Source organism: Arachis ipaensis, chromosome B10 (assembly GCF_000816755.2).
Source record: "Arachis ipaensis cultivar K30076 chromosome B10, Araip1.1, whole genome shotgun sequence".
NCBI classification, from domain to species: Eukaryota; Viridiplantae; Streptophyta; class Magnoliopsida; order Fabales; family Fabaceae; genus Arachis; species Arachis ipaensis.
This window is the reverse complement of record NC_029794.2, coordinates 19,169,682-19,176,718: the sequence shown is the minus strand read 5'-3', so window position 1 is coordinate 19,176,718 and position 7,037 is coordinate 19,169,682. Positions and strand designations below refer to the sequence as shown.

At 32.8% G+C, this 7,037-nt stretch overlaps 1 long non-coding RNA gene across 1 annotated transcript; it reads left to right on the top strand.

Moving 5' to 3' along the window:
- Positions 4,416-6,210, top strand: LOC110267896. The gene is made up of 3 exons (XR_002355863.1): positions 4,416-4,521; positions 4,923-5,208; positions 6,114-6,210. It is a non-coding gene; the product is annotated as an uncharacterized LOC110267896 (long non-coding RNA).

The following is a 7,037-nucleotide window of genomic DNA, read 5'->3' as shown; positions in this document are numbered from 1 at the left end:
ATAGAATGAACCTAGAAAAAGCCTCGAATGCCTTCTAACAAAAAGGCTTTCTAGTAACGTCAAAGAAGCCCCCCTCCCTTTCACCACCTAGTACTATTCCTTTTCCCAAAGTGCATTTTTACATTTCAAGACCTGTCTAAGTGTTTCTTGAACAACTTCACCACCAACAGGAGTATGTTGAAACCTGCCTCAATCTATACTTTGTAGTCCAAAATCCAAAAGAATCACTAAGGTGCTACCTAGATTGTTTCATTACTAAATGCATCCAAATTGAAGACCTTCAATGTTGTGTTGTACTCATAAATTTAGTAAGAAAGCTTAATAGAGGACATTTCTTTGCTGAAGAGCCCCACCAAAAGACCTCCCACGCAATAAGTGAATTTTAGGATTGAGCTCTTGATTATCTATCTCTAATCTCTAATCTCTAATCTCTAATATATATAATAGGAGAGCAGTACATGGTTCATTACTCGACAAGTGTTTAGCCTCTATAATTAACATGTGGCAAAGCAACAAAAGCAGATCTGTGAATAAAGCAATTGAGCGAGAGTTTGATTCAACTTCAAATTCAAAATCATTTTTTAGTTTATTCTTATCCTCATATATATATGTTAAACGCGAAGAGAAGACCAAAAAAAATTGTTAAACACAAAGAGAAGATGAGATAGAGCAGCAAATCTTGGTAGAGGGAGTAATTGGCGCCGCCAAAGAAAAGACTTCCTCCAGCGACTTTGTAGAGAAGAAGAAAACGACGGTGAAAGAAGAAAGGTCGACGGAAGAAGGAGAAGAGGGTGGCGAGGATGATAGTGACGATCACAGAGAAGGAAGCTAAGTCTACAGAGAAAAGAAGAGGAATGAGGCGAGGGCGGTGATGGAGTCCACCTTCGCTGTTCGATCCGCAGAGCTACGTCCTCCGCAGGACAGTGTCACAGCCATTTCTTCGCCGGTGGGTGCTGCGAATGAAGAATGGTTAGTTCTCTCGCTCGGACATACTTTATTTTATGGTTTGATTGGTTGAAAACGCTAATTGAAGTTGAATATGGCTTTTCATGTTAATATCTTCAGAATGGCGTGCCGCACTTGAAGAAGAGAGATTACGAGATGTTGACGTCGGCAATGGTGGAGCTAGCTTCCTATCCTCGCCAATGACACCTATGGAATGATGCAATAAAAGAGTGGAGCCACAGAGACAAGCTTTTGGTGGTTTGAAGTCACTCTCTCAAAGCATCAGAAGTGGCCGAGGAAAAAACAATCATTTTGGGACTGGAATCTTAGCAGCAAGTTGATGACACCGGTGATAAAAATGGAGAGCTTTGATATCCTATCTTGAGCGGTATTACAGAGGTAATTTACTTTTAAAAGTTAGAATAACCACAAAAAATCATTGTGAAATCAATGAAACTGAGGAAGTATTTCTTTAACCTTTAAACTTTACCAGAAGGCTGTGTTTTCATATATCTAAAAAATTACAACAAGTTTAGGAAATTTATGTGATCTAATTTTTTTTTTGCAGTGGTAGCAGATAATTAGGAGCTAAAATCATGTGTAGAAATTTCATTGAATTTTGTTGTTGTCAGTGAATATGGTTGTGAATGAACTAGACAAGACCTTGCACCCCCAAAGAAAAAATCACTTTCTGAAGGTGAGAAGAGGTATATATCTTTGGTTCTCTTTGTTTTATTCGAATTTTTTGTGATGATTGTATTCTAAATATTGTTTTGTTCTGGGAAAATAAAGGAAGAAGAAAATTGTACCTGAGAGTTTAATGAAAGCGTGGTGAGACCTGGTAATGATCAGGTTATTTTTATCATATGTGAATATGTAATTTTTTAATATATAATAGAAAAAATAAAAATACTTGCCTTATTAATGCCCTTGATTAAATTGGTGAGTGTTAGTTATAATATTAGGCATTTTGTTTAAAAAAGTGATTGCTTCAATCCTGTAATTGTGGTAACTGATTACGTGTTTTTTGATCTTTTTTATTTAATAGTTAAACAAAATGAGATATTATTCTTTTGTGTTCTCCTAAATATTTAATTTATAAATCTAGACTTGGATTCCATTGTTTGTTTGAAATTCTATATACAAATTTATAATAAAAAATTAAAAAGCACTTATGTAGAATATTTTGGATCTATTTTTTATTTTTAAATTTTTTAGTTTTTTATTTCTTTAAATTTATTTTAGATTTACATGTGCTTTCCATAAGTTGACAAAGAAAAGTGAGATAATAACATACTAAATTTTATAAGATAATAACATACAGAATATCATATACATATTTATATACTATGATGAGATGCATGATAGTAAGTTAGGTGTTTTAATATTGATATTGGTATTTGTATTTTGATATTGTCTCTTAAGGATTCATTTATTTAACATAGCTTGAAGATTTAAAGATTTTTAGTTTAATTCTTAGCTACCATCATTATTTTTAGGATAAGAAAATAGAGTGGAGCAAGGGGCTAAGGCTTGGCTCAGAATAATTTGTTTTCTTTTATTGTTTATTATTTTTATCTATTTTTGTTTGTTATAAAAATTTAATTGAAGCTTAACGATTATCTCACTAAGTATATGTCTTTAAGAATATATACTTCATCATTTAAAAGCATCGATAAAAACTAAAAATAGTTATGGTTAATACTGCAATTGTATAGGAAATCATTGCTTAGTCAAGCATGTAACGCATTTATAGTGATGAATAACTATGTCATTGATCTATATTCCTTCTTCATACTTTGTGGGTCTTAAAGTGTGGGTCTCTCTTTGCATCCAACCAATATTTTTAAGTTTGGCATTTTTTTAATTAACCTTGAGATATGACTGCATAATGTAATATTGCCAATTTATAAGTGATCCTGTTTATTTGAAAGATTTTTGGTTTATTTTCAAAATTGATTGGCTTAAAATTGGGTCATGGTGTGTAATTTATATTTTATTTTCTCATGATTATCTGACTTTTTTTGGGTACATGGTAGGTTTGATGTGTATGCTTGGTTATGTTTTCGTTAAAAATTTATATCTAAATTTTAATTCTGTTCAGCCACACCTCAATGAGAAAGATATCAATAATAATTGAGAGAATGGAAAATAGCCATGAGAAGAAATTTTAATCCATTTATTATTATTTGGCATTTGTAATAAATAGTACTCAAATAATATAAGAGATAAAAACAAGAGTAAATATTTGATGGCTTTAATTTTTGTTTTTGGAATTACCTGATTTTTTCATTGGTCTATTTATATAAGTTGTTGCATTGACCTCTCTTCCTTAATTAGTTTCTTAAAACTTAAACATAATTTTAAATGTGTTGATAATTTGTGTTTTGTTATTTTTCAACTATTTCTATTTTATGTTATATTTACACAGCCTTCCAAAAAGAACTAATTCAAAATAAGCATTAGATTCATTTAGGGATGTCAATGGGGCAGGGCGGGGGCGGGGGATGCCTCCCTGCTCCCCATCCCCGCCCTCAGATTTGCTCCCCATCCCCGCCCCATTTCCCGCCGTGGGGGAATATTGCTCCCCATCCCCATTCTCCGCAGGGACCCCATTCCCCATCTACATAATAGTTCTAACTAATTATTAATTTCCATATGAATAGAGCTGCAAGTATCTATCTTATACAAAAACTGCAAGATTTTATACAAAAAGTCTAAATGATACGATGGTGACTTCTCTTGAAATAACGCAATAGGGGGACGCAACGACGAGTCAAAGGACAAAGCAGTGGACGAGGTAAGAGACGTGGCAACAGAAAGGAGAATGGACACGACGACATAGTTATGAAAAAGAACGCCGCAAATAGAAATTACGACGCGGTAAGGGTGATGGCACGGTGAGGTGTGACGATTCGGTGAGAAGGGTGACGAGGGGGTGGCTGCAGAGAGGTTAGATAGAGTATGGACAGCCTTAGGGATCTCTGAATTGAAGAAAGGTTATGCAAATAAAGATTATGAGTTTTGGGTTTCTATATATGTGTGTGTGAGAAATGACTAAAAAACATATATGAGAAATAAACTATTAAGGATAATTTAAGAAATTCATAAATTTCGGGGAATAGCGGGGACGGGGCAGAGATCCCCGCTCGGGTCCCCGTGCCTGCTTCGGGGGAATTTTGTCCCTCATCCCCATCCCCGCGGGAAAAATTCCCTACAATCGGATCCCCATTCGGGGTAGTCACCGCAGGGATCCCCGCGTCTCGGAAAATTTTGCCATCTCTAGATTCATCCTATAAAGAGTTTTACTTGCCTGTGATATATTTTGCTAAAACTATAACCAAGATTAACATTATTATCTCAAATTGCTTGAGTTGTTGACATCCATATTGCAATTGGGGATTTAGATATATTTTTCTTTTAGCAATAATAGTGATTGCAAGTAGAAGATAGTTACTTGAAAATTTGTCTTAAGACTTCTCTTATTAATAGTGTCTTAAGGTGGGATGTCAAGGTTTTGGGGCTTAGTTTGGAGTTGGAGAGGAAGGGAAAGAAAATGGACAACTCACCAAGGAGGTATTTTATTTTATTTTATTTGAATACCAATAAAATATAAGTGAATATAGGTAGGTAATCAGAAGTTCTATAATTCCAATGGAATGATATCTGGAATTCAAAATGAATTGAAATGTTCAATGAATATTGGCATTGTTATTTTGTCTTGCTGGAGATGGATACTAATATTTTTTTTTTTGGTTTTCTATGGAGAGTAGTGGGGCATTTTCTACTGACATGAAACTTCTTCATCCTTTTAGCTTTAATGCTTATGTTGTCTAGATTTAACTTTTGAAATTTGAAATTAGCTAAGCGTAAAATTTTTCAAAAAAAACTTTTGAATATATCATATGAAAATGCCCCATGTTCTCATTCCTTCATTTTGTTTCTCTCATTCCACCGGGTGCCTCTACGTGATGAAGGTGGTGGACATGGATGCGGTGCAATAAAACTAAAGTATATATTCTAAGTATATAAGTTGAGCCCAGTTGTTGTTATACTGTATCGGATAGCGCATCCTCCTAGCTCGAAGAGAAAGCCAAGTCATCCTCCAAAGGCTGCTCCTGCTGGTGGTCCGGCTGCTGTTGCTGTGGTGGCAGCTGAAGCTTCAAGTGGTGACTCTTGTTCATTGCTGTCTCTGATCCTGCCACTGCTGTGACTGCATTGCGGCCGGCACCCATGGTTGTGCCTGCTATTCATCACAACCAGGTTAGTCACGTAAGTTATGCAGTTTTTAATCTATATTTGAGTTGGTTTTGTTTTTCCATTTTGCCCTTTATTCTTTGTTATTCCAGAAGTTGTTTCATTGGCGTTTGTTTCTTCTTGGTTTTTTAAATTTTAAACATGATTTTCTATTTGTTCAAATTTTTGATTTAATATATGTGTTGATAATTTGTGTTTCGTTAGTTTTGAACCAGGGTAAGGTCGTGTATCATTTATTTTGAGTTGAGGAAAAGGATTTGACTTTTTGAAAATTTTTTGTGGTGATTTGTTGGACTTCTTTGCTTTGATTTATGCCTTTGTTTGCTCTAATTTTGTATTATGGTTTGTTTCTTTCTTATATATGTTGTGTGCCTTCTCATACAATTTTGATGAACCATTTTGCTCTCTCTTTTAAAAAATTTAGAAACAATTTCATTCTTCATTTAAAATATTGAGAAAAGGACAATTCCATTTTCACTCCCAGAATTGTCAACAGTAAAAGTCCTTTTTTTTTTATTCTTTTCATATTCTACGAAACAATTTTTATGGTAATTACTTTTGACAATATTATTAGTAAAAGTCCTTTTTTTGTTCTTTTCTCATTGAAGTTGTCCACTGTTCCTTTTAAAAGTATCCTTTGATTTATTCTTATTTTTCCTCATTGATAATTGTAAAGATTCAAGCATTTCTTCTGTCAATATTTCTTTTTTTATTCTAAAAGATCTAAACTAGGCAGAATTGAAAAGGAAAAATAAAAACTAATTTTTGCCAAGATATGTATTCTGAGGCATGTCCTTTTTGGCACCTCTTGCCCAAAGGTGTATCTTTATTTTACCAGTTTAAGTTGGAGTGAAAATGAACCTAATCCATTAATTCTTTTATTTCATATTATAAAATTTCTTTTCTAACAGGAGAATTTAAAAGAGCATTTGGAGAATACCAATATGACTGATTTCAGCTGCTGTTTGCAGTTTTTGCAGGTTTGATATTTACTTCTAAATGATGCATATATATATATAGCATGAAGTAATAAATTAGCCAGCACTGACAGTGAGTGCTACAATAGCAACAACTAATTCTGTTTGCAACATGAGAATCCAAAGCTTCTTACCATTGGAAAACAACGTGGATCTATTATTAAGTGAATACAAAGTAAAGAAATGACCTTCGATATCAACTTTGGATGTGTACTATACTATTGTTATTACTAAGAAATTAAATGTTGAATCAATTTGTTATTATAATTTTATGATAACACAGAAGTATGTCATTGTTATTTGACTGCCATTTTTATGAGTTGAAATATTCCTTTTAATTCATATTATTTGCTGGCTTTACTTTTTAGTTTTGAAATTAATTGAATAATATTTGTGCTGCAATTGTTCTTCAAAAATATTTTCACAACAAGAAAAAAGAGCTATTTTAACACTTTCTTTTTTAACAGTCATAATTAAGTGTAAAAATTAATATATATTTTTGATAAATATCACAAATGTCAAAATTTCTATGTTTTCTTGATAAATAATTTGACCGTAGAAAATTACTCCTCAATTTTGACACTCATTTGTTTTCAATTTACTGCATTATTTCTCTTTTTCTCTGGGCTCTGTCAATTTTGGCATCACACTGCTCTCAGTTTGGAATCATACTACTCATTCTTTATCTTCAAAATCTCAGTTTATTCTTTAGTTTCAAGATCTCATCTCATTCTTTGTTAAAAATTTTTGTTGAAAATTTTTTATGGTCAATAAGTATTAAAATAAATAGTATTTTTGACGGTTAATAAGTATCACAGAAAATATATTCTCAAATTTTTCTACCAAATTATTTTTGAC